The 24,120-nt window shown below is 36.7% G+C and overlaps 2 long non-coding RNA genes across 3 annotated transcripts in view; both read right to left on the bottom strand.

The window, feature by feature from the left end:
• Positions 1–3,272: 3,272 nt before the first annotated feature.
• LOC135421531 (uncharacterized) lies at positions 3,273–6,397 on the bottom strand. The gene is made up of 3 exons (XR_010434056.1): positions 6,302–6,397; positions 5,101–5,162; positions 3,273–3,990 (listed from the first exon to the last, which is right to left on the bottom strand). It is a non-coding gene; the product is annotated as an uncharacterized LOC135421531 (long non-coding RNA).
• Positions 6,398–7,265: 868 nt separating this feature from the next.
• The window catches only part of LOC135421530 (uncharacterized), a 49,410-nt gene continuing 32,555 nt past the window's right edge, over positions 7,266–24,120 (bottom strand). Inside the window, exons 2-7 of one of the 2 annotated variants that reach the window (XR_010434055.1) lie at positions 21,874–22,006; positions 18,885–19,052; positions 18,105–18,198; positions 16,801–16,969; positions 12,545–12,641; positions 7,266–11,578 (exon numbers count right to left, since the gene is read on the bottom strand). This is a non-coding gene — a long non-coding RNA (uncharacterized LOC135421530). The remainder of the gene's footprint in view (positions 11,579–12,544; positions 12,642–16,800; positions 16,970–18,104; positions 18,199–18,884; positions 19,053–21,873; positions 22,007–24,120) is intronic. The other variant, XR_010434054.1, reaches the window with a different exon arrangement.

The following is a 24,120-nucleotide window of genomic DNA, read 5'->3' as shown; positions in this document are numbered from 1 at the left end:
AGAGAGGAAGGAAGACTGAATCATTGTGTATTCTCTAAACCAGTGCTATCCCAGCAAAAAATAATCCAGTACAAGTTTTAGATCCATTTGAAGATTTGTGATGCATATGTGTCAAGCATATTGAGAACAAAGCAGCAAATCCAGACAGATTTTAAATACCAAATGATGTGCTTTAGTTTAGAATGAAGCAATCAGTGTTTGGGAAATGCTTTTAAAAACACTGTCTTTCCTTCTAGAAATTACCTATTCAGGGCAGGAAATTTCTGTTTGATTATTTCTACAGGTAAACATTGCATTTATTACATTCAGAAAACAACAGAAATTTAGATAGCTGAGCCTACACATATTCTTGTAGCATTTTCCATCTCCTTTACATTTATAATAAACATGAATTATATATGGAGACAGCCATGCTTTGTTTAAACTGCTGCACTAAGTACTCCTTGACAGCAGTAAATCAATGGTTTGTTTTCTCATACATTTGAATGAATGTAATAACTGGAATAAACAATTAATCTGATGGATACACAGGAACTCTCTGCAGCTAATGTAGAAGAATAATACTGTTCCAATGTTCATAAATTTGTCATTTGTTGATGGTCACACTTTATTGACTTTACATATTATTTGTCTAATTATTTGATTCTCAAAGTTATTCTGAACAATGTATTCAGCGTTTGCTTGAACTGATGTCTGAAATTTATTTTTTTTCTTGATCTCCAAATAATAAGCCAATTAAGATCAGCTTTGGAAGCTATTAACCAGATTCCAGTTTCTATTTTTGCCACCTAATTAAATCTAATGCTCCTGGTACTACAGTGACACTTAGGCAATCAATGTGTTAATATTTTTTTTTAAGAAATGGTAGTATTTGTATTAAATATATACACATACATGTATATGAAATACTGAATATATATGTACATATATATATATCTACATGTATATATATATATTTACACACATAAAAAATACCAATGACTAGTTGCTTATTAACTTTAAGAGCAGCATGAGCTCCAGTTGGGCTCTAAGGCTGTTTGGACGTGTCAGGAGAAAATAAGTGAGTGAAATTGTTCAGAGGAGCTTTCATTAGGCTTCTGCTACCTGGTGCCCTGGAGGTGTCATGGACATTATTAAATTAATGGAGGAAACAAGGATGGATGTACAGTGACATTCTGTGGACAAGCATGAAACATTAGATAAGAAATTCGCAGAGCTTGTTCCATTTTGTACCTCCTCATTTTAGAAATGAATTTGAAGCACTTACATGAGAGAAAGAAATGCAGGATGGAATGTTCCTGTTCTGGTTTCTCCGTCTTTGCCAAGTGAAATGAAGGAACAAGGAAAATGATCTCTTTAGAACTATTACCCATCATTCTTGCTGAAGCTCTTGGATTTATTTTCAGTAAATACAGAGATGGTGCACTTAAAGAAGTTCCTGGAAAAGTGCTGATTGGGATTGGCCTTATGCATACACAGACCTGATTGTTACTCACTGAGGCACTGAACAGAGTCAGTTAATAACTTAGTCTTGGGCAAACAAATAATTTACCAAGTTTAAGGGCAAGTAAGACCTCACATCTAGAGAGGAGAAATTAGGTATTTCTCCCCCACAAATCTTCATAACCTCTATTTTTACATTAAGAATATCAACTATAACATGGCAGGCACATAACTGAGTTCAATGCATGGAAGACATTCTTGGTTTCTTTTTTGAGGCTGACAGTGACCAAATCTGTTTGGGAAAGGACAAGCCCAAAAGCATGAGCTTGTCTTTGGCAGGCAAGAGGTTTAATGGATGGCAATGCTGTGAAAAAAAATTTTCTTTGTTTCCTGCCAACCCTGTGAAAGGATTCTGAACAGTTTCTGTGTAGCCAGTGGTATTGATGTTTAAATGATCAAAAACTCAGCTTTGAACTTTTTTGTCTTGAGGCCTGGAAAATTTCTTCTTCAAAAATGAAACCAAGCCATTGCAGAGCTGCTGAAAAAACAACCTCCCATGGATGGAAGTATATGTTAAAAAATTAAAAAATCTCAGAGCCATTGTAATGTTTAGAACCATGTAAGACTTCTCCTAGAGGAGACGTGAGTTGCAGTGCACTGTAATTGAAAACTAACACAGCTAAAAGCCTGATTCTGGTTTTGTTTTTTTTTTTTTTTTTTTTTTTTTAGTTTTGATGACTAAATGGAACAGGCAGGGCAGTTCTCTGAGAGATTCTGGGGCTCCATATCAAGTTTCTGTGGTCACTCATCATCACAGGAACAAACATACCGTATGTACCCAAGAAGTGATTAAGACACTTGTCTGAATGAAATAAGAGGAGGAGGGAGATCACAAAGCAAAAACCAACAAGGTGAATCTCCATACAGTAAATGGGCAATATTTTGGCTTAGACTCCAGATTTCCCTGATGTACCACTGTCTGCTGGACTGTTTTTAAAAAAATTAAAAATTATGAAAATTATTCTATTTTTTTAAAATGGTATTCAAAATGTTATTTGCTAAGAAGTGTTTCAATGGAATATGCTATACACTTATAATCTACTATTCACATACTCTTTGCATTACATTTCTTCTGCCCTTTTGGATAAAGGTCAATAGCTCCTTGTACCTACAATAACTGCATTGCAATAGCTGTATTAAATTTAAGAGGTCCACTGGTGTTGCAGTTTAGGAATCTTTTCTCAGAAAGTGGCAAAGACTTGTCTTTTGATGTAGGCCTTTCTCCCTAGTACCTGCTGACCTCACCAGGAATGCATCCTGAACCAAGCTTTCTTTATTGGAAGCCAAGTAGAGAAAGCAACTCTCCTCAGGATCCTCCTGCTATCAAACTAGAGGTCAACCAGAATTTCTCCAACCATCCTCCTACTCCTCTTCAGCAGCACCTTAGGCATGGACTGAACATTCAGCAAGACACATGTTTGAGGCCTCTCCCATCCAACTTGCCAGCAGTGCTGAGAAATGTAGGGCTGCTTTTCTTCTGACAGCAGTGTACTCTGCTGCACAAAACTCACACCAACAAGAAATTGAGTCTGTGACACAAATGTTCAGCTTTTTCATAGTCACTGAGAATTATTGCTCTGTCCTGCCAGTGCTGAGCCTGGCTCTGCATCAGCCTGCCTAAACTGGGGCTGCCTGCAAATCTAGAACTCTAGACTCAGGATTTCTCTTGGTGTCTGGCATGTATATCAATCTGGAATATGGGTGTTACAAGTTTTACTCTTTAAGTCCAGAAAGGGGTTTATGATTGAAGAGGATGGAGCAAACCATGTCTCAAATTCCTTCTACTGAGAAGAAATAATCTTATTGAATTCACTGCTTCCTTGGTAATATTTATGAATAACCACACAGATTCCTCTATTGATGAAGAAAACATCAAGAATTGTTTAATTTCAGCCTTTTTTTCCCTCTTTGAATTCTCTCACATTGCTTTTCCTTGTGCTAGCTATCAATCTGTTCTTACTCTTTAGATTATCCTGTCTGCTTTTCTTTCCCCCCATCTCTCCTCCCAGAGCTCCACTAAACCAACAAACTTGTGAACCTTTTCGTTTAACATGAGCTTTTATTTCAGGTCTATCACCTATTAATATGTACCCCAAAGAGAGATTGGAGTGTTGGAATTTATCATACGCTAAAACAACAGCCAGATGTTTGCAGGTCAAAAATCCCTGCAGCCTGGATTTTCTTCATGCCAGTATATAAAAAACTGAATTGAATGCCCCCTTTTTCCCCCAGGCAACAAACCCTCTTCATTTTGTCCTTGAAACCTCAGTGGCAGAGCTACTTCATGAAAGGAACAGAGGTATTTTTCCCGTAACTGACGGCAGGCTGGTGTCATTTGCCATAAGGATCTGATGCACTTTAATCCTTAAGGTTATTCACTGTATTTCCACTTACTGAGGCACTTACACTCTCTCTCCCTGCCTCTTGTGCTGTCACATGTATTAGTGTGCTCACAGATGCAAGTGGGCATTCCTAGCTGAACTGCTCCTGCCAAAAGAGAATGTTCTCTTTTAGTTTTAGGCTGTGCTAAAAGTTTCTCAGAAATTTTCAAGGATATTGGCCATGCTGAAGTGGTTACAGTCACTGAATTCTGACTTGATGTCTCTTCTTTCATAATAATTTTAACACTTAGTCCTTCATTTGGTAACATAAAAGGTATGGTAACTGTGTATTTTCTCTTTCTATATTTTTTTGTATTTCTCCAAATTTCTCAATCTCAAAAGGACAATTAAAAAGTCTATTTGAGAAAACTGAGAAGCTGACTAGTCAAAAACTTCCAAAGGTAAATTTTTCCATGTTTACAAAAAATGTAACTATCAAGTGAGTGAAATGATTCAAGTATGATGGCTGGAAAAGAATGATGATTACCAAAAGCCAAATGACAATGAAAATAAAATAAGACTTTGAATTAAGATGACCTAATTTTATTTCCCTTCTCCCACTGTCTGGCTCTAATAACTTTTAAGGACAAAGCTGTTCTGCATGACCACACCGGTATTGCATCCTCTTCTGAGATGTGAGTCCTCCTCTGCATTTTTTTGAAATATAGTGAAATTAAAATGACTGATAATTGAGTTTCTAAAACAGTTTGGCAATCAGAAAGATGAGCCTGGCTTTCACACAGCCAAGACACTTGCTGACAGGAATTTTTGTTATATTAGGGGGAAAAAAGTCAATTCCCAGATAATCTTTCCTGGATGACCTAGGGCCTGGGTGTCCTTACATTTTTTTAACCTCTCTACAGATGTTTGATAGAATGGGGACAGATAATTGAGCGCAGGATCAAGTCTTATTCCTGGAATTGCTTTTAGGGCTAGTGAAGTAAATTTTCTCAGTCCGATAACATCAAGAAAGCTTTAAGTAAATGAAACATCTTGTATTGTGGTCAAAGAGACATGAAACATAGCACTGTAGTAGCCCAAGCGGTCATATTATCAAGAAATATGACAAAGGAAGCCAATAGCATTCTCATTTGAAAGTAAATAAATAAAAAATTATCGTAATCAGAATTCAGGGAGGGAAAATTGATCCTACTTTTGAAATCCATAAAACTACGTGCAGTAATAAAATGTGTTAAACCCAGGAGGACCTACTCACTGTTTCCTTTCCATGGTGTACTCATTGCCTACCTCAGTCCTGTTGAAGGTGATAATTGCTTGCTGCCAAAACAAAAAGAAGAGCAAACCGTTATTATTCCCATGGTAGTAACATGGGGGGTTTTCTTCAGTGAAGGAACACGTGTGCTCCATTTATTTGACTTTCTGTCAGAAAATTAGATGTTACTGTGTTTGTTTTCTGCTTCCCAGTCACTGTGCTCACAGCACTGCATTTTCTAATCGCTCTGGTGCACGGGCTGACATTGCAGCGCCACAGAATAGTCTGTTACCTTCTGTCACATCTGCTTAGATCTAAAGTGACATGTATATACTGAGACACAACCTGATGAAACACAGCACATCGGCAACATAAAGTCATGCTCCTTCTTGGCCTTGGGGACAAGTGTAGAAACATGAAATTCTAATGCAAAAGACACTGCAGGCAAAAGTGCATTTATTTACTGGAGTCATTGATTAAATAAGGATATTCCATTTCAGCAACGAAAGTAGTTGGTAATATTTAATGAAAACATTTGCTGAAATGTGTGATTTCAACATATGTCTTTTCTCATTGCCTATTTTGCAAATGTTAATGGGAAAGTCATAAATGAACAGAGGGCCAATCTAAGTCATTCCTACTGCTTGTTAGAAACCCATTGAATACATGCTTAAACAATATACAAACCTTGTTCTAATTCTATTCATGGAGTGAATTTTATTCTGTAGAAATAATTTTTTTATAGAAAGATCATATATAGAAAGCATGTCATGACAGATTTATCAACAAATTCAATTAAACTAAGAGCTAGAATGCCTGGACTAGTAAAACTGTACAAGAGAAATTGCTTTGTGAAGTTAATCATAATGCATTATATTTAGTGATGATCCAGCCTTCTTTCTGATTCAGGTTAAGATTTAAAAGAGAAAAAACCCAAACCAACCAAAACCTAAATCATAATCCTTTGCACTGTAAAACCACAAAAGAATACAACCCTTTTAAACTTAACATGAACTGAAGGCTCATAAAACTTTGTTGGTAGAGGGTAATGGATGGGTGTGGCCAGGAAATGAAGTTCCTCAGTGAGAGGGTCCTTCTCTGCAAACATGTAGCAGATCTTGCACTGAGTGGTTCATCCTTAGAACTTCCATTTGAATTTTTTTCTTAATTTTTAGGTTCAAAGGGAGAATCACCACACACTCACCTATTGATGATGTCATTGATACCTAAGAAATAAAGGCCTCTCCTTTTCTATTTGGGTACAGCTGGATCTTGGCTTGCTCATAGTAGTTATTAGAAGAACACTGCCTGCTTGTTATTTTTGTCCATGGTGAGTTCAGGTTTGTCAAACAACAACAAAAAAATCAATACAAGTGTTGAAAAGGAACCTTGGGTATTCAACTTTGCAAACAAAGTTCTTAAATAAGCACCAAGAAAAGTAGTAATAGAAAAGAAAGTATGAATGCCAGACTTAATTACCAGTGTTCACATGAGGAATATTGCTTTTTCAAGTATAAAGAACCAAGTGGAAAAAGCAAAAAATTATTTCCAAGGAAACTAAAAATGAACTGATGACATAGATTTGCATTTCAGCTATGGCTATCCCCTTTCATTTAATACTGATGTATCTTAAATGATTTGTTCATACAGAGGAAAATTAAGAGAGAAAAATTAATTCCTCATGCTTAAAATATAAAAAAAGTCGTGATTTTTATTTTAGTTGTTGGCAAGAATTATTGAATCACCTGTATAATCTTTTAGCTTCTAGCCTTTGAATATCTCAGACCATTCATCTGGGCATTCTGAAGATGAAGAAACTTTAAATAATTTATGATCTTCTCAGGAAAAAAAATGGCGAGTCTGCAATATTATATTTTGGTGATTTTTTTCTTTTCCTTTAAGCTAATTCTACAAAAGAAGTAAAACATATGGATATATTCCTTGCCTGGTCCTGAATTAAGATACTGATATAAAAATAAAAAGAGGTAACAAGCTGGATATTGAGTCACTGGACTGAGTATACCTCAGTTGTTTGGCTCTGTACTATCTTAATTTGTCTCTAAATTTCACATGGATTTTCTCATGATTTCTAGTTAGTTGTAAGAATATTTTTTATGTACCTTAATTGATATCACAAAGTAAAAGGCTTAAAAAATACAGTCTTTTCAGAGCACATAATTCACCTGAGAAAAACTTCCCTACCAAAGTAGAATTAATGATATCCAGTGTCAGGCTTTTCCAAGATTCCTGTCCCATTTCACATATAATTTCAGAGTTGCTTGCCAAGACAGAGCTGCCCAGCACAATTAGACTTTCATGTACTAACGAGAGCAGGAATCGCTGCCAGCAAAAAAAAAGACAAGCAAACCAATCCTGAAATATATAACAGTTTTCTGGGAGGATGAGAAAAGGTACATCCAAGGATGAGCTGGGAAAATAAGAAGCCAGCGCTGTGGTCTTTTGGTTATTGACACCATTTCACAGCAATATGTATTAGGGGAGAAAAGGGAAAAGGACCCCAGTTATTAGAGACTGAGATTTGCCAGTTCTGTGGCTTTCAACTACAGCCTCTGGTGCCTGCCTTGTAAACACTTAGATTTTTAAGAGAATCACGAGTTCAAATGCAAGAGTCACAGGAGTTACTGTGATGTGCTACAAGCTTTAAACTTCAGTTGTCTTTCCCATTTCGTTGTCAATCCATTGGTCCTTCTCACACTTTCCCAACTTATTCTCTTATAGTATTAAGTCATTTAACTCTTGATATTAAATTTTCAGGTGAGAAGAGAGCAGAAGAGAAGTGTGTTGATACTTCTTGGGGATATTTAAACAGGGAGCACCAGAATTTAGAGACTGGCCAGAGAATAGTCCTTTGTAGATTGATGCAGAATCGTGGAGAAAACTGTTTGGAGATTGTGTATTTGTTTCATGAAAAATTTTGTTAACCTCTGTCTTTAAAAAGTTGACAAGGAAGAGCCACATTCTAGGCATAGAATCTGTTTACTTTTTGGTGGAGATTAACAAAATTTACCTATTAGAGTCACTGGACACAAAATGATATCTCAAGACAAAGTTATTTCTTTACTTCATTATAAGAAAAAAAAGATATTTATCTACAGCTGATTTTGCACAAAATAGTCATTGCTTTGCTACAGTAAAACAATGGGTTTGTTGGTGGTTTTGAACAGCTTTTACAGTGAACACAAAAATAATATTTCCACACCCCTTTCAGCCCCAGCCAGCTTTAGTGTTTTCAGAGGTACTTTGGTAACATGCCACCAATGCGTACTGAAAATGAGAGAAACTGCTGAGCTAGAAATCCTTTTAATTTAAGCAATTAAAGAGATACAGTTTGTGTTTATACTTTACATGTTATGCAATTAAAAAAAATAAATCAAAAGCTTTTCAGGACTGTGCTTATTTTTCAGTGAAATCATGTCAGCATCTAGTTACTAATAAGAAACTCTCAATAACAGATCCTTGCAAGAAAGAAAGTTGTTTCAGCTTCAGGCTGATAAAAGGATTATTAGGAAACAGCTTTTTGTGTGAGTGGGCATGGCTGAATGCTTAAACAATCTTGAAAAATAATACTTTGATATCCTTCACCTCAAGCCCATATAAACAAGACTGTCTCGTCCCACTAAAAGCAAATGAGGACATATAACTAAATGTAATGGATTAAGGAGTGAATCTTGGACTGGTGATAATGGCTGTAATAAGGACACTTATACACACAAATCATCCTTTTGAAACTATGGTCATGCTAAGATTTTGTGAGAAGTTTTCCTAGTAGTTTTTTTTTTAAAGCTAACCACTCTCAACTAACCACCCTTGCTAGGATTTTCTGCAGTAGCACACTGCACTCTGTGCAGACTTACTATGTAAAATACCAGCGAAAAAAGGTTGACATAATGACTCATTACAATTTAAATCTTATTACACAAAGCTTCATTCAAGTCAATATACATAGTAGAGAACTGCGGGGGTACATTTTAGCCTGGTGTGAGAGGAATGAGTCATACAATTCCTATTATGGGTAATAGAAGGAACACATCTCCTGCCTCCTGTAATCCCCTGGAAGCTCACCTCGCCTATTCAAATCACCCTGGGCCGTGGCTACTCCAGCAAACAGGCAGGGTAAAATAGCTGCATTGCAAACTTTAAAGTTCATCTGATTCAGAATTTTTGGAAATGACATCACATTGCCTCAATGACTTAGTGCAAATCCATCACTGGCAGGGATGATGATTCCTAAATGCCACAAGAATAAGCAGACTTTCAGAAACTGGAAAAGGGAGGGACGTAAACCAAATTAGCATGGATCATGTATTTTCTGTCCCCTCATTATCTTTGCTAGCAGACTGCTAACTTTTCCCTCCCTAGACTCTTATAAAAAGTGTTGTGCACACAGAAATAGTTATTACTGAACTTGGCCACTCCCTTCTTGAATTTTAGGATATATTTTCAATTATTGTTTTTTAATAAACTATGCCAGCTTATATGCTTATAGTTTTAGTTGCTTATTTTACTGATAGCTTGTTCCAACTAATTAAAGGAAATCTCCAGGAAATCTCTTTCTTCTGATAAGTAGGTTGCACAAACAGCTTCAAGGAGAATACATCCTTCCAGACATAAATCTGTATTTAGAACTGCCAAGTCTGTTTGCATATGCTGGAGTGGTATATGTTTGTAACTTCGGTTTTATTTTATTATTTTAGATTCATGTACTGTTGAAAAGAGATATTATTATTATTACTGGGGATTTTTGAAAGAGAAAATATTTTAATTATGGACATTGCTACTGTACATTATAATCAGGCATAGTTTTTACTGGGAATATCTACATCAAAAAGGATAGAATTCTCAAAAAATTGCATCCTAGCTTTCAAGTTAACAGAAGTGATTCTTTTTTCAGTGCTTCAGTGCAATTAAGGGTTTTGATGTACGAATGTAAACTGCAAGATCCACCTGATCTTTCCGACTTTTTAAGTTTTCCCAGTTTTTGCAGGCAAGGAAACCCTAACTCTTAATTCAGATAGCTCACACTGCTTACAGAACTTTACACTTTAAAAAAAAAATCTCCAATTATCAGAGTGATATTTTGAAAAACAAGGTTGCTTCTGCTGTGAAAGCAGAGTCTAAATAAAAAAAAACCCAGACTTTATTAAAGATGAAAGGTATATGGGTCGTGTGTTTGAATTCATTTCCAAATGAATTCAAACAGCTCTTGCTAAATCCTCCAAGAGCAGAGAGGAGCAGGTTACAGTGCAGTGCTGCCTCTGCAGAATGGCAGCATCATCAGGAATTCAGCTTCACTGCTGAGATTTAGAGGAGAAGCAGTAAAGCACCCCTTATCCAAAGGGCTTGCAAAGGCACTTTCTAAAAGAGCAGGATTTCCATTGTGTCTGTGTTATGAGCTTGGCAGAGGTATTCATCAGCCATTATTGATTTAGAAGAAGGCATGGCTGGAGTAAGGAGGATTGATCTGAAATCTCCCTTGGCTGAGTTAACTGTTGAGGGATCTATTCATATCAAGATGAAGCACTGAAGAGTGACCTACAATGATAGGAAATGTGTATCTCTGTCCTTTTTCTTTACAGTGCATGTGAAAAACTCTGGCTTGCTCCTCGGACTGTTTTTTTTTTTTCTCCCTCCATTATCTTTCAGAAACATTATCTTTGCTAAGTTTAGCATTTTTTGATTTTCCTGGGCAATTCTTCAGGGAATTACAGAGCAGCAGTTTCCTCTGAGATGATCTGGTGAAGGGGGAAAGAGCTATTGACTTTCTATTCAAGCTGCAACCTTTCTTATGAGAAACCAAAGGTGGCAAAAGGTATTCATCAGCAGTTTGGCTTAGCTGTGAGTTCTTAGCCGACCCTCCCTGTCCCAAAATGTCTCAGCATCTCCACAAGGTATTTCAGTGATCACTTTTGCCATTCTTTCCTGTTTATGTGTTGCTTCTTTTCCAGAGGAATCTGCAACTTGTCATTCTTGGAGACAGGACCATGAGCTAAGTGGACCCAAGAGGGCTGTCCTTGCTGAGGTCTCCTACCTGGAAAGCAGTGGGCTTGGACCTGTCAGCTCCATAATAATGTGGGTGACACTTCATCTGCACAGTTTTCCCCAGCTTTCATCTTACGTGTGCAACATCTTTCTGCAGATTTTACAAATCCAGATTAGGCTTAGGGACAGCCATCTGAAATGTTTCCGCAAGGGGCATCTCTCTATTCCTCTCTTTGCATCCTTTCCTTTTTTTTTCTTTTTTTCTTCTTTTTTTTTTTACCCATTTCTGTCACTTCACAGATAACCTGTCACGTGCCTTCATGGCCTTTTCTCCAACTCGTCATTTCACATGAACTACTGATATGTCAAGTGCCACCACTGATTAGCTTCTGATCTCAGCTTCTTCAGCTATTTACTGCAGTTGGGGACAAACACATTTGTTCTTTGTCTTGTGCTGCTCTTCACAGTCTAAAGGTCCTTTCTACAAAAATACAGACAAGGCCATTTCAGTGTTTTCCCTGCAGTCTTTTTCAGGGAGAAATAAATACCTTCTCCTTATATGATGCTCACTCCCTCTTTATGGCATCCAGTCGGCTAAACAAACACACTTATGGAGATTTTCTGTCCTCTAATTTAAACCCCAAACCCCTCAAATAAGTATATTTTGTTATTTTCTTGTTAGTCTCACTTTAAAAGATATTGTTACTGTTCCCACAATAAACTTAGGAAAAGAGTGTGGGTGTACAGAACACATTTATTATGGGAATTAAGGAATTTATGATCTTCAAATTCTATACATATCAATAAATGTCTTGTATTTGGTGTACAACTTGTGACATCTTTTTATTTCTGGTTATTGTAGTGACCAGCACAACAGATTCCCTGATCTGTAAGTTGGGCCCTTGTAAGCTACAATACAAACAAATAATAACATTCTTCTCATTACTAAAGACATTAATAAAGATAAGACCAAGAAGCTACAGTTTAGGTATGTTTTGTAATAATTTAAAACAAATATAATATTGATATTGTAATATAGAATGTTACCTTTAAAGCCAGATTATTCATATCTGACACTTTCATAAAGGAATGAATCACAGGCAATCTTTTGAAATAAAGAATAAGCATGAAATTCAATGAATCTGAGTATCTTAGAGATCTCAAGATTTCATTACTTGGATTGCCTTATCTCAGGATCTTTATTATTTTAAGTAGCTCAATCTTAAGAAACATATATGAACTTACTTCCCCCACTTACTGTGCTTTGTTTCATATGATGGAGCACCAGCTGTTAATGGGATTTTAGTCCCAGGGACCAGATTAAAGTCAATTTGAGGTAAAACTCCCTCAAAGTGCATAAAGTGGTTGCATTTCAGAGTAAAAAAATTAAATAATCAGACAAAATGTGCCTTTGAAATTGTTAATCATGAGAAGGGCAGTTACGTACCTACATTTGCATGGATTCCTGTGAAGGGGACAATAGAAATCACAATCACTCTCTTAATGATTAATTAAATCAGAAAGGATGTATTAATAGTCCAGTTCTTCCTGAAAGACACAAGGGAAAAGTACAGAAATCCAGAACAGTGAAGGATTTGGTACATAGCTGACAGCTTTTCTTTCAAAAAAAATTTGTGTTGTGACCCAAAAAAAGCTCTTGAGAGTTTTATTACATTTTATAAACTTCTCATCTTTGCTACTGAAACCACCAGACTACTTACTGTGTTAAAAATAAAGTGATCACTGTAGTGAGTTCACCTTCAAATCATCTCATATTTCTTCTATACTGCCTTTACATTTATGAGTTATAGCATATTGATTTCCCCCTTCCATTGCACTGAGTTTGACTCTCCCTTAATAGACAAAATGACAACTTTCTTTCTGTAAGTCCTACTATTTGTATTTCTTTTCTTCTCTGAGCTCTAATCTGTGACTTACAACAGGCCTCTGCTCAGTTAAATGATGAGGTGCTAGTTCAGCTTAATATTGTTCAAATAAAAAAAAAGTCTAACTGCCCGTCTGTTGTTACCAGTGCTTTTCTGACAGGTGTTCTTTAAATTATCCAACTTCCCAAGAAGTTGAACAGTGCATTATATTCACCTGAAAACTGTCCAGGTAATTATCTCATACAATATTAGATCCCCTCACAATGCTCAGTGTTGGCTGCTGTTCCTTGCTCCATACTCTGCAGTTCCAATTTGTTATTCCCCTCCTGTAATGTTGAGTGTAACTCTGAATTACTCATCACACTGCATTCATTCCTTCGCTGCCTTGGATGTAACACACAGGACTGGACTGCCATTAAAACATCCTTCATCAAATTCTCTTTTCCTTCCAAGACCTTTCTTGGTTCTCTAAGGTGGTTACAGGTTTCTGAGCTGTGACCTGAAAATACAGTGCAAGCTCTATTTCTTACAGTTAACAAGAGAACATGCTCCACAACATTTCTTACAAGTGCACCTGTCACCAGAGCCCCACCAACTTGTACCTCTCCCCTGGGTCTGCCTGCTCCTTAACTTACCTGTTCCCTGTCAAAAGCTTTTGTCAGATTTTGAACAGGAGAGGTGTAACTTTGACCATATCCATTTTTCATTACGAGATCAGGTGAGATATTAGACCCCAGTCACTTTTGCCTTTTCTACTCTTGTGCAGAAAGAAAAAAGAATTTCAAGCAGGAGAGATAGTACTTCACACAATGGAGAAATGTGGTTTTAAAATAACAGTTTGAGACAGAACAACATGTAAATAACTCGTTATTCTTTGAAGCTGTGGACTATCTGCATGATCAGCTTAGTGTTTAGCCCACAATGAAACAAACTTAGGGCTTATTTTTAAACTGAAATGAAGTACAGAAAGGTTAACCCGAACTGAATAAGAAGGATTTGGCTCCTTTAATGAGGTTACAAAGAGGAAAGAAAAACCTGTTAAGAGAACGTATTTTGATTTTCTTTCTTTTAACCATGCCAGCTTCTTTCAGAAAAAAAAAAAAAAAAAGAAAAAAAAAAAAAAGATTTGATTAAAGCTCATTCTTCAGTGCCGAATTATCATCCTGTACTGATTGAGTCAAGTGTCTTGGTTTGCCGGTGCTTCTCTTTTCTTCTGAAGAAATGCCATTTTTTACCACTTACTGTCCTCAACCTTTGGTCACTTTTGGTCTCCTTACAACTTTTACAGACTTCTTTTTGAAAAAATTTCTTCATCAAGAGTGAAAGCAAGATCAGCACCTGTTTTGGAGCAGAGCTTTTCTAACCCACTGAATAATGAATGCAAACGGAAGGAGTTTTGAACATATGAAAAAGTTGTAGATCTCACTGGCAACTGAATTAGTATCTATGACTTTCTTTTTTTTTAACTTGTTTTTAAAATCAGATGTTTTGATGAAATGATAAATGCATCTGGAATTTACATAAATGTAATAAAGACAAGACAACATATTGTTAAGTTGTATTGGTAGTTTTACTAAAGTGGAAAGACCTGACCTTACTCCTTCATAATTAGTACTACTTCTGTAAGTTAGTAAAATTTGCATTTAACAAGAGTAAAATTTCCATTTCCTTTGATTAAAATAGATTTTAGCAATATAGCCTCATGCCTCATACATCAAACTCCAGAGAAGCAATCATCACAATAGCTGCTGGTATAAAAAGCTATTTTATAACAGACACATTTATTATACAAAATAGTACTGAAAAATCATCCTCTAGCAATTTTAATCAGGGGCTAGAATTTCAGCAGGCCAGTAAGCCAGTGAGTCAACCAAAGAGCAGAGGAACTGAATGGTAGGTGCAGTTCCTGCATGTGGAATAGCTGCTCGGTTGCCCTGTTCTTACACAGATTAAAGGTGTGACTGCTGTGCATCCCCTCCACTAAATGTTATTCCTTATGTTGTGTTTTTGAGATAGTCTCCAAACAGGAAACTGCTTATTGCTCCACAAGACCTGGGCTGCTGTTTAACTGCAGCAAAAGCTGTGCAGGAAAATTGCATCTGTTTTGCTCCACTGAGAATCTTCCCTGTTCCTTGGCCTCTTTATTTCCCTCTTGGGGCGTGTGTGGAGCAGAGCTTCACCCTGTCAAGAAAGCAGCCCTTATACTTGATGGAAGTTATGCACCTATTATCTGACACCTCTTTCATTTAACCTTAAGCTGCTACCAGATAAATTCAATTAGCTTTTACACACAGAGTTATGAAAACGTGAATGGTGGGGTATCCTCACAAGGGAAAGGAGCTGGTCTGAGTTAAGGAACCCATGCACCTCTGACAGCGGGGCAGGAGTGAAGCATGGCAGCATTGTTATACAGCACACAGATGAAGGGTGGCTGAACAGAGCTTTCAGACCTTTTAATCTGGTTTTTTTGATCATTTCTGAAATAGATCAAGGAAAAACATTCCTTTCCTCTCTGACAAAAAGTACTTACTGACTTCTCTGCATTAAACATCACCTCCTGCTCTGGAAATTGGGCTCAGGAATAGCACCTACTTACTCCATTTCTCTGTGCTCAGTAGAAAGGCCTGACCCTGGAGAGCTGTGGACCCAGTGCTGTGGTACCTCATTGAACAGCCAGAGGAACTGGGGCATTGTCCTTCCTGAACTGAGGCAGATGTGATCCATCAAAGAAGCCATAAAGACGCTGAAAGGAACTACAGAGAAAGGGCTGAATTGTTTGTATATCAACATAGACGGCCTTTCAAACTGAACAGAGGAATTTTAACAAATGATGCAAGTCGTGAAAGTTGATATTATAGGAATCAATAGATACCTGGTATGAAAAAACAGTGATGACTGGAGTACATTTATCAAAGTCCTTGCACACTCCAGAACAGACAGTGCCATAGTGTATATTAAAGATGGACTAGGGCATAAAAATAGAGTAGCACACTAGAAGAATTGATTTGGATCAAAATCACTCTTGAAAAGAATGATAAATAGTCATTGAGAGACTACAGGAATTCTTTCTGTGTAGTACAAAAGGTTACCTTAACTCATGATTGATATCTTGATAGTATTTATTACATGGAGACACAAAACCCACTCACAATTGTTTAATTTTTCTCTCATTGGAGAGAAATGCTACTGGTAACAGACAGGCCCATATGTGCTTTGCTGTGAAAATTCACAGGGTTCTTCAACAAAAAGTCACAAAACCCACACCCATCAAACTGTAATCAAAGGTCTGGTAATCAGTGAGGACAATAAATGAATGCCAGAAAAATAACCTAGTTGATGATGGCACCCCATTTACTAATTTTAAATGTAATGAAGAACAGAGAAAAGAGCATCCATGGCACACACTTATAATTTCAGAAGGGCAACAAAAAAAATGTTCTTTCGATTTATTGTGGGTCTCTCTCCCTACATTCACAGGTTTAGTTCTAAACTGCTTGAAACAAACCATTTGGAAAATGCAAAGCACAATACAAAAATGAGAGAGAAGACCTGTTATTTCAGTGCTTTCTCTGGTTCTTCCCTCTTTTATAACTGACAGTTTTGAATACCTCTGCCATATGTATGCACAGCTATTCAGTTCTGCACCTGAAAATAATTCCTATTGTGCCTATGACTTATGGATGCTAAACCCAAAACCTGAAATAGCTTAAAATTCATCAAGTTAACAATAGTAGCATTGGTACAGGGCATAAATCCATATTTAGACATCTTGAAGACAGTGTTAAGTTTTCTGTTATCTTATTAAACTGTATCAGACTTGCCTTGCATAGAGTACATCCAGGCTTGATAAATGCTTGGCTTCAGCTACACTCTCCCATTTATTTTCACACTGTCAGGCTTAATCCATAACTGCTGTTCAAAGGCAACAGGCAGGAGATGAGGGTGTATCTTGACTCAGCTGGTAGCTGGCTACTGGCTGCCAAAAGCTACAATAATTTATTATTATTCAGACTGCATCTTGACATAATTTATTTTCATTTTTTATAATCTATTCTCTGAGGATAAACAATTTATAATCACGTTATTTAATTAGTTTTTATTTTGTGTCAATTTGCTTAATCTCATTGACCAGAAAGCATGGGTTTTTATGGAGAGGAAAAAAAAAAATACAACCCTCAAATGAAACCCCAACCAAAGAATCTGAAAAGCACATAGAAGACATAAATGCAAAACATGGATTGCTGAAGTTAATATAAAAGTCTAAATACACATCTTTTACTCAAACTGAACATAGGAGAGATGTTACTGACCCATTGCAACAGATATGCTTGATTTATCCTGAATATTTTGAAATGATGGGGGTTGACTAACACTGGATTTCATCTCAGATCAGTCTTTGGCTTCTTCATTTCATTTCTGATATTTAATATTAGGAACAGGCACAAGTAAAGAAAACTCATTTTCTCATGACAGAGGCTGTAAATGTTCATCACCCAACAAAAGTGCATTTTCCTTTGTCTAAGGGCTTATTTTGGATCCTAAAATGGCTGAAAATTTAATCCAAATAAATTTTCTCCAATGAGCTGCCAGATAAAACAGCCAAATATGGATTTTGAGCATCACTTCTTCACAGACAGCAACAATATAAAATCCTTCTCACTGGAGAGTTTTTAGATTAGATTAGACCAGTCTCTTGATAAGCAACTCAAAATCACTGGCAGTCACAGAGAATCCCCTTTGTAAGCACAGCTGGAGAGGAGGGAGGAGGAGACTTATGTGAGCCAAGTTTTTCCACTTTTTCATTGAAATCAAACCAAATGGTACCAAGTCAACTGAGTAGGAGGCAGAAAGAGGAACCTTTGCAAAAAAGTCCTGCCTGAGAGAAAAAAGGTATGTTCTGAGAATATTCAGTCAGTTCCTGAATGATTCATGGGTAGGAAAACAAAAGAAATCAAAACAGAGAGAATTTGTCAGTTTACCTCCAAATTATTTACGTCAGTGAATTGCTCTCCTTCTAACTCTGTCAACACTGAATGTGTCACAAATGTATGCAAGCTGCAGACTAAATATTTTAAAACTTTATTCAAAGCAGAAAGATCAGTGATTCAAAAAAAGCATTACCACGTGATTTGGTGATGAGGGATGCATTGGACTGACTTGCTGTACCTTTGTAGAAAAACACACTTGGTAGAAAGGTCTTCACACCTATAGGGGACTAGAAGAGGAAGGAAAACAAGGTAAAGGGGAAAAAGAATGATTGACACAAACTGCAGAAGGAAAAAATCAGTTATTATTATTGCATTATTGAGTAGCATAGAAACAAAATTGCACTGCAATCATGCTCAATACTGAGACAGCAGCATTAGAGGTTTCTGTTCATCCCTGCCAGACTGTTACAGGACAGTGGGGTGAGCAGCAGTGTCCAGTGTCACCAGGGCACCCCAGTGCCACTGGTCTGCAGGAAGTGACAGCCTGTCCCTCGGTTCTGAATCCCACCCTTCCACCAGCATGGAGCCTCCACTGATAATTTTGTGATAACCCTTCTGTTCCTGAACCTCTGTATTAGAATATTAAACCTTGGTAATAAAATATGACTCCATGATATTATCTGAGAAGCAGAATTGATACTTGAAAGCAATTTTTTTTTTTTATTTTAAGTTAAATTTTCTTTTGTTTAGGAACCTGACAGTGTTTATAGTCCTATTGGTTCCAAAGGACAACTGCTCCCCTTCTCCCCCTTAAGCTGGGAAAAGATCTGATAAGGCTGTTTTTCACTGTTTTGTACTGAGCTTTGCATAGCCTGGGATAGTTCAGTACTTTGACAGCTCTGACATCCATATTCACTCCTTTTAGGCAACAGAAGATCAATGGCCCTATAATAACATTTTATCTTATTCTTACTTTTTTACTTGTCTTGCTGTAAAAATGCTCCATGGGGGGGAACTGTGTCACTGCGGTTGTGTCATAATTTTCCAGCTGCTGTACTGCAAGGGGAGGAACATTCTCAGTGCCACACAGACTATTTCACTGTTTCATCAGGTATATTTATTCACAGAGCTTGTTTATTGCCTAGACATGTTAAAAGTGAAAATAAAACAAAATAAGTGCTTCTGGATGTTCTTGTTCATCATTAGAATCCATCTGAATTGAAAAGATGCCACTGCATCAAGCAACCATTTCCTTTATCCTCTGAGTTTTTGAGAAAATCTTATTAGAGAATCTCAATTGGTCCCTTGATTTGAGATGTAAAAAAAAAAAAAAAAAGAAAAAGAAAAATTCCATATACTGATTCCTTAGCAATTTAAATTAATCAAATACGGTGTATGCTGCACATATACAATAACCTCCTTCTTGCCAGCAAACTGCTTAAAGGGTGTCTCATAGTCTCTTTTAAAAGTGCTGCTTAATAATCTGCTCTAAATTGTCAGTATTGTGGTTTAGACTGGTTTCCAAAGGTCACTGAAGTTTGCAAAATAACATGAACTGCTTGATGCACCACCTTGTCACCTTTTACCACCTGCATTCTGGTGCTGCTGGTGGCTGTCACTGGCTCAGCACAAAGCCAGTTCAAACAAACACCTTTCCTCAGGAACAAGGTCTAGCAGATGAAGATGTTGCATCTTTGTACTTTTCCAAGGTCTTTGTTTAAATTTTCTGCTTGCAAGTACCAGCCAGGAGAGTTCTAGCACTAATAGGACTAACAAAGCCCATGCCTGGTTCAGACTTCAGCAATAATCCTGTGCTCTCCTCATCTTCACTTAAATAAGGCATTAAATCATGTTGATTTACAAGCAGTTTTGACCTGCTTAAATTACCCCATCTCTAACCAGTTGATAGTTAAGCTACTAATTACCCTGTGGGCAGAAGAACAGTCATGGTCCCAAGAATTTGTTGTGCAAAAGGCTGAATGACCCATTTATGCAGACAGAAAAAAAATCCTGAAACAAAATTGAAGGGATTCTTGCTGTATATCAAGAATATTGACTCCCATAAAACACAAGCTCTTTTTCCTCCTCACTCTTACTTTTTCATCAGCATAGTTACAGAAAGAATTATTCTGAGAACTGAACCAATTGATAACCACTGTTGCAAACCCACTTAAAAAGCTGGTGATGCACCAGAGAAATGGAGCAGAGGATAAAGGAGTGGCAGCACTGAGCTGGGAGCAGTGTAGCAATGTGAAGATCTATTCCCTGCCTGTGCTCATTTATTGAGATAGACTGGTGAAAGGAGTCCAAAACTAAGTATTCACATTCATTACCAGGTAAAAGAAGAGAAAAAAAGAATTTTCTCTTTACTTCTTTTGATTTCAGGAGTGATTAGGTTCACTTACATCTCTTAAATTGCTTGGTAAGTGTTCTATCTCTCTCCTTTCAATAAAAAGGATATTTCATTGTAGCATTTTCACTCAAAAGAGATTGGAATCATAAAGAACAAGAAAAAGGGGGGCAAGGTAGTATTCTGAGGTCATTAGGATGTTTTAGGAGTTGTTTTGCTTTCTGTCTAAAATCACCTCTTCATATCCTGTCAATAGGAGAGCTGCTTCTCCTGAAAAGCAGCATTAGTGGTCATTTTAGGATTTTTTTTTCAGAATCTGTTATCCTCTGCTGAACTACTGAACACAATTCATCAGGACATTCTTCAGCAGCATCAGACTGAGTTAAATCTTATTCCAAGCTCCAGTATTCTGTCTCAGATGGCAGCTGCTTTATTAACAGCACCATGCTAAGCACTGTGGAGCCAACAGCAGCAGCAAAGTTTTCTGAAAGTAGAAATCACTTGGCCTCAGCATGGCACAATCAAAAACACCCGAGCCTGCAGGAACAATTTTTTTTCAGAGCTTCCTGTTCCTGTCTGAAAGGATCTGCATCCCTTGTGTGAGGGCATCAGTCAAGTTTGAAACACAGAGAACCAGGTGACACCTCACACTTGCAGGCTTTTCCTGGCACTGCTCTATGTGAACACAGAAAAGGAAGGAAGTGTTGAGCTTGCTTCAGCGTGATGTTACTAACAAGCTTGGCATAATAAACTGTAGGAAGAAAAGATGGAAGTCCATTGAGGAAATATCTAATATTAAAAATATATAAAAGTCCAGATTTTGGCTTGCTTATTAGACAGAACTACAGGATCTTAGCATCAGTCGAGACTGCTTCCATCCCAGAGCGTGAAGTAAAGAACAAATAGGGGTACAAAATTTATGTCCTGATTAAATATTCTTATCTTTGTGTTCAAACTTATTTTTAGAAGAACACAAGAAATAGGGAAAAGAAATTTAACTACCTTGTTTTAGAACAGAACTCTAAACTCAAAGATTTTTTTTTTTTATTAGTTCTTTTTGGGGGTTGGTTTGTTTGTAGGTTTTGTTTGATTTTTGTAGGAGAGTATTTGCAACAAATTCCTAGTGCAAGTGAAGAAACAGACAGCACACATTAAAATTGTATTCTCTTATTCATGTGTGGCAGCTTCAACTACTCCTTAAGGTGTTCTGACCTCCCAGCAGAAATATAAACAAGTCAACATGAAGTACTTATTCTCAGAGCCACCGACACTTTGCAAGTCAGACTTCCAGACACAGAGAAGATGTCTTTGTATTTAATAACCTTTAATTGATTTCCCTCTCACAAATTTGTTTGCTCTTACCAAACCTGCAGACACTCTCTTTGTCAGCCCAAACACAGATGGAGCCTCTTTCATGCAACTGGTGCTCATGGATGCACACCATATATTATTTTATATTACTGTATTTGTTGACTCTGCGAACATTGTTTGAAGAAAGGATGCATCAGATGTTAGAAAGAACTGTTTTATGATTTCAAGGACATAATCTGTCTTATTAATATATCATGCACATGTATTTTAGCTACATGAACAAACATTCTGTACTACTTACCAATCCCAGATATACGGTCTATCTTCTTCGGCTGGATTTTGATGTTAACTTCAGGCTCTATGCTGGGAACATTGTATCTATGTCATTCTTTTAACTTCTTCAATATATTACCAATTTGGATTTCTTTATTTTTCTGAAATCACGTGGAGAGAATAATAATCATGTGACTCCAATATGAGACCTCAGTGTGTTCCGATAGGACGATACATCATTAGGACAATAAACATATTGTCTACTCTACCTGTTAAGGAAATATAAACATATCTGACATTATTTTAGAGAAAAATAAAATGAATTATCATGGTAACCATGATTTGGAAGACTGAAAGTACAAATTTTACTTACAAGGAGCCATTTAGTCCTGCCATCAATTCATCACCCATTTCCCTGACTCAGGTGCCAAGGCTGGAAAAGCACATGGAGTGTGTAATTTGAAGTAGATCAATAACCATTGTCCTTGTGATTCATTTCAGTAATTAGTATAATTGTGGGCATAAGGGCAGTCTTTGGGCCATAAGGCTTGCCTCCAATTAGCTGTCAGCATTGCCAATCAAGAGTTGCTTCCAGAGTTCAAAACTACACAAAATTAAGTGAGATCAGAATCTGGCCCACACATCCCAGCACTGCTGGTTTAAGTTATACAGTAGCACCAATACTAAAATTTTACGGAGTGTGGTAAAGGTCAACAGATAAAATAGTTGGAACTTTTACTCATGAATATATTTAATTTGCTACTGCAAATGATTTTGATTGCATTTTACAAAATACATGGCTGCTTCTCGTTTTGCAGTTAAAGATTTCTAATAATACAGCCAAACCTCCTTAATCACTGTAATACAGCCAAACCTTCTTAATCATTGTTCATTCTAGCAGAAAGTAAAGCTTGCTGTGTTTGAAGAGACCCAAGTCATCTTAAGAGCATCCCTTTTTGTTCCTTTTTATTTTATGAGATTAGAATCCTTAATAACCTTTACCATATCTGGCTGCAATGGAAGTGTGAAGAAGAGTAAAACTTGCACAGTGGATTATATGGCTGGGACAAAACTCAGTTCTGTAATTAGGTTTGTATCTGTTGCTTAGGTTTGCAGAAAAAGTAAAAATTAATGGTTCTTTGCCTAAGATTGCTCTGCAGAGTTATACATAATAATAAAGCATGGTCAGAGACAGGCCTATCATCTGAATATTTGCCAAAACAACTAATTTATTATTTTTTCTTGCTAAAACACTTCAGTTTGGAGGAAAATAAATAGAAATACTCAGTGCCTAGACAGTCATCATTTTAATTGCAAATAATTAAGACACTAAAATAGTCTTGGAACTCCCACAGAGACTTCCAGTTATCCTTATAAAAATCTCAGAGAAACTTCAGCTACAGTCTCAGATACTTGAGAGAGTTGGTGTTGCTGTACCTTCAGAGCTCTGCTGCAGAGTAGCCTTGGGACAGATCAGTGAGACTTTACAGACACTTCCCTAAACCCCTAAAACTGAGCACAGAGGTTTTTTTTGACAGAAACTTCATTTTCATTAAAAAGAAAAAATGTGTTCAGGCAAGTTGATGGAGAAATGAACCAATCTGAATGTATTGAAGTTCTTCGTCTTGCTACAGTGCTTTTTAAATGGTGTCTAAACAGTTGGTCACAGATTTATTTATGTTTCTGTGTAAAGAAAGAAAATATTGTCATTTTCTATATGGGAAACAGTTTCCCTAATTATTTGGCTCCTTCTTCAACTACATAAACAGCAATTTGTACCCCTCTCCTTCAACTGGCTGCAATTAACAGCTACATTGCAATAAGCAGATTATGTTAATTAAAAACTCAAAACTATGTAAACAATGGGAAAGCTGACTAGCCATTTTCTATTTTTGCCAACTGGGAGGAACGCAAGAGAAATTAGTACCAAGCTTAATTTTGCTGTTTATAATTCAACTTATTTGTAACAAATTACAGTATTTAAAAAATGTTTTTTAAACAATTAACTGTATTTCTCTACACTATTTGAAACATATTCCACTTGATAAGTTTACATCTGTATGAACTGGGGGAAAATAGAGTTTAAAAAACAACAACAAAAAAAATCTCAAAAGGTGTTAAGGGAACAGATTTCCACATATCATCACCAAACTGGAATATTAAACACAAGATGCCTTCCATGCCTGAGTCACATTCTCAAAAAGTCATAGCTAAGGACAAAAGTATAACTTAGTTGTGCTTCCTCAGCAAAAATTAGAGCAAACTCTAATTACCC

The sequence above is a fragment of the Pseudopipra pipra genome, chromosome 13, assembly GCF_036250125.1.
Source record: "Pseudopipra pipra isolate bDixPip1 chromosome 13, bDixPip1.hap1, whole genome shotgun sequence".
Taxonomy (NCBI): Eukaryota; Metazoa; Chordata; class Aves; order Passeriformes; family Pipridae; genus Pseudopipra; species Pseudopipra pipra.
The sequence above is the reverse complement of the archived record's forward strand: the minus strand, read 5'-3'. Positions and strand labels throughout refer to the sequence as shown.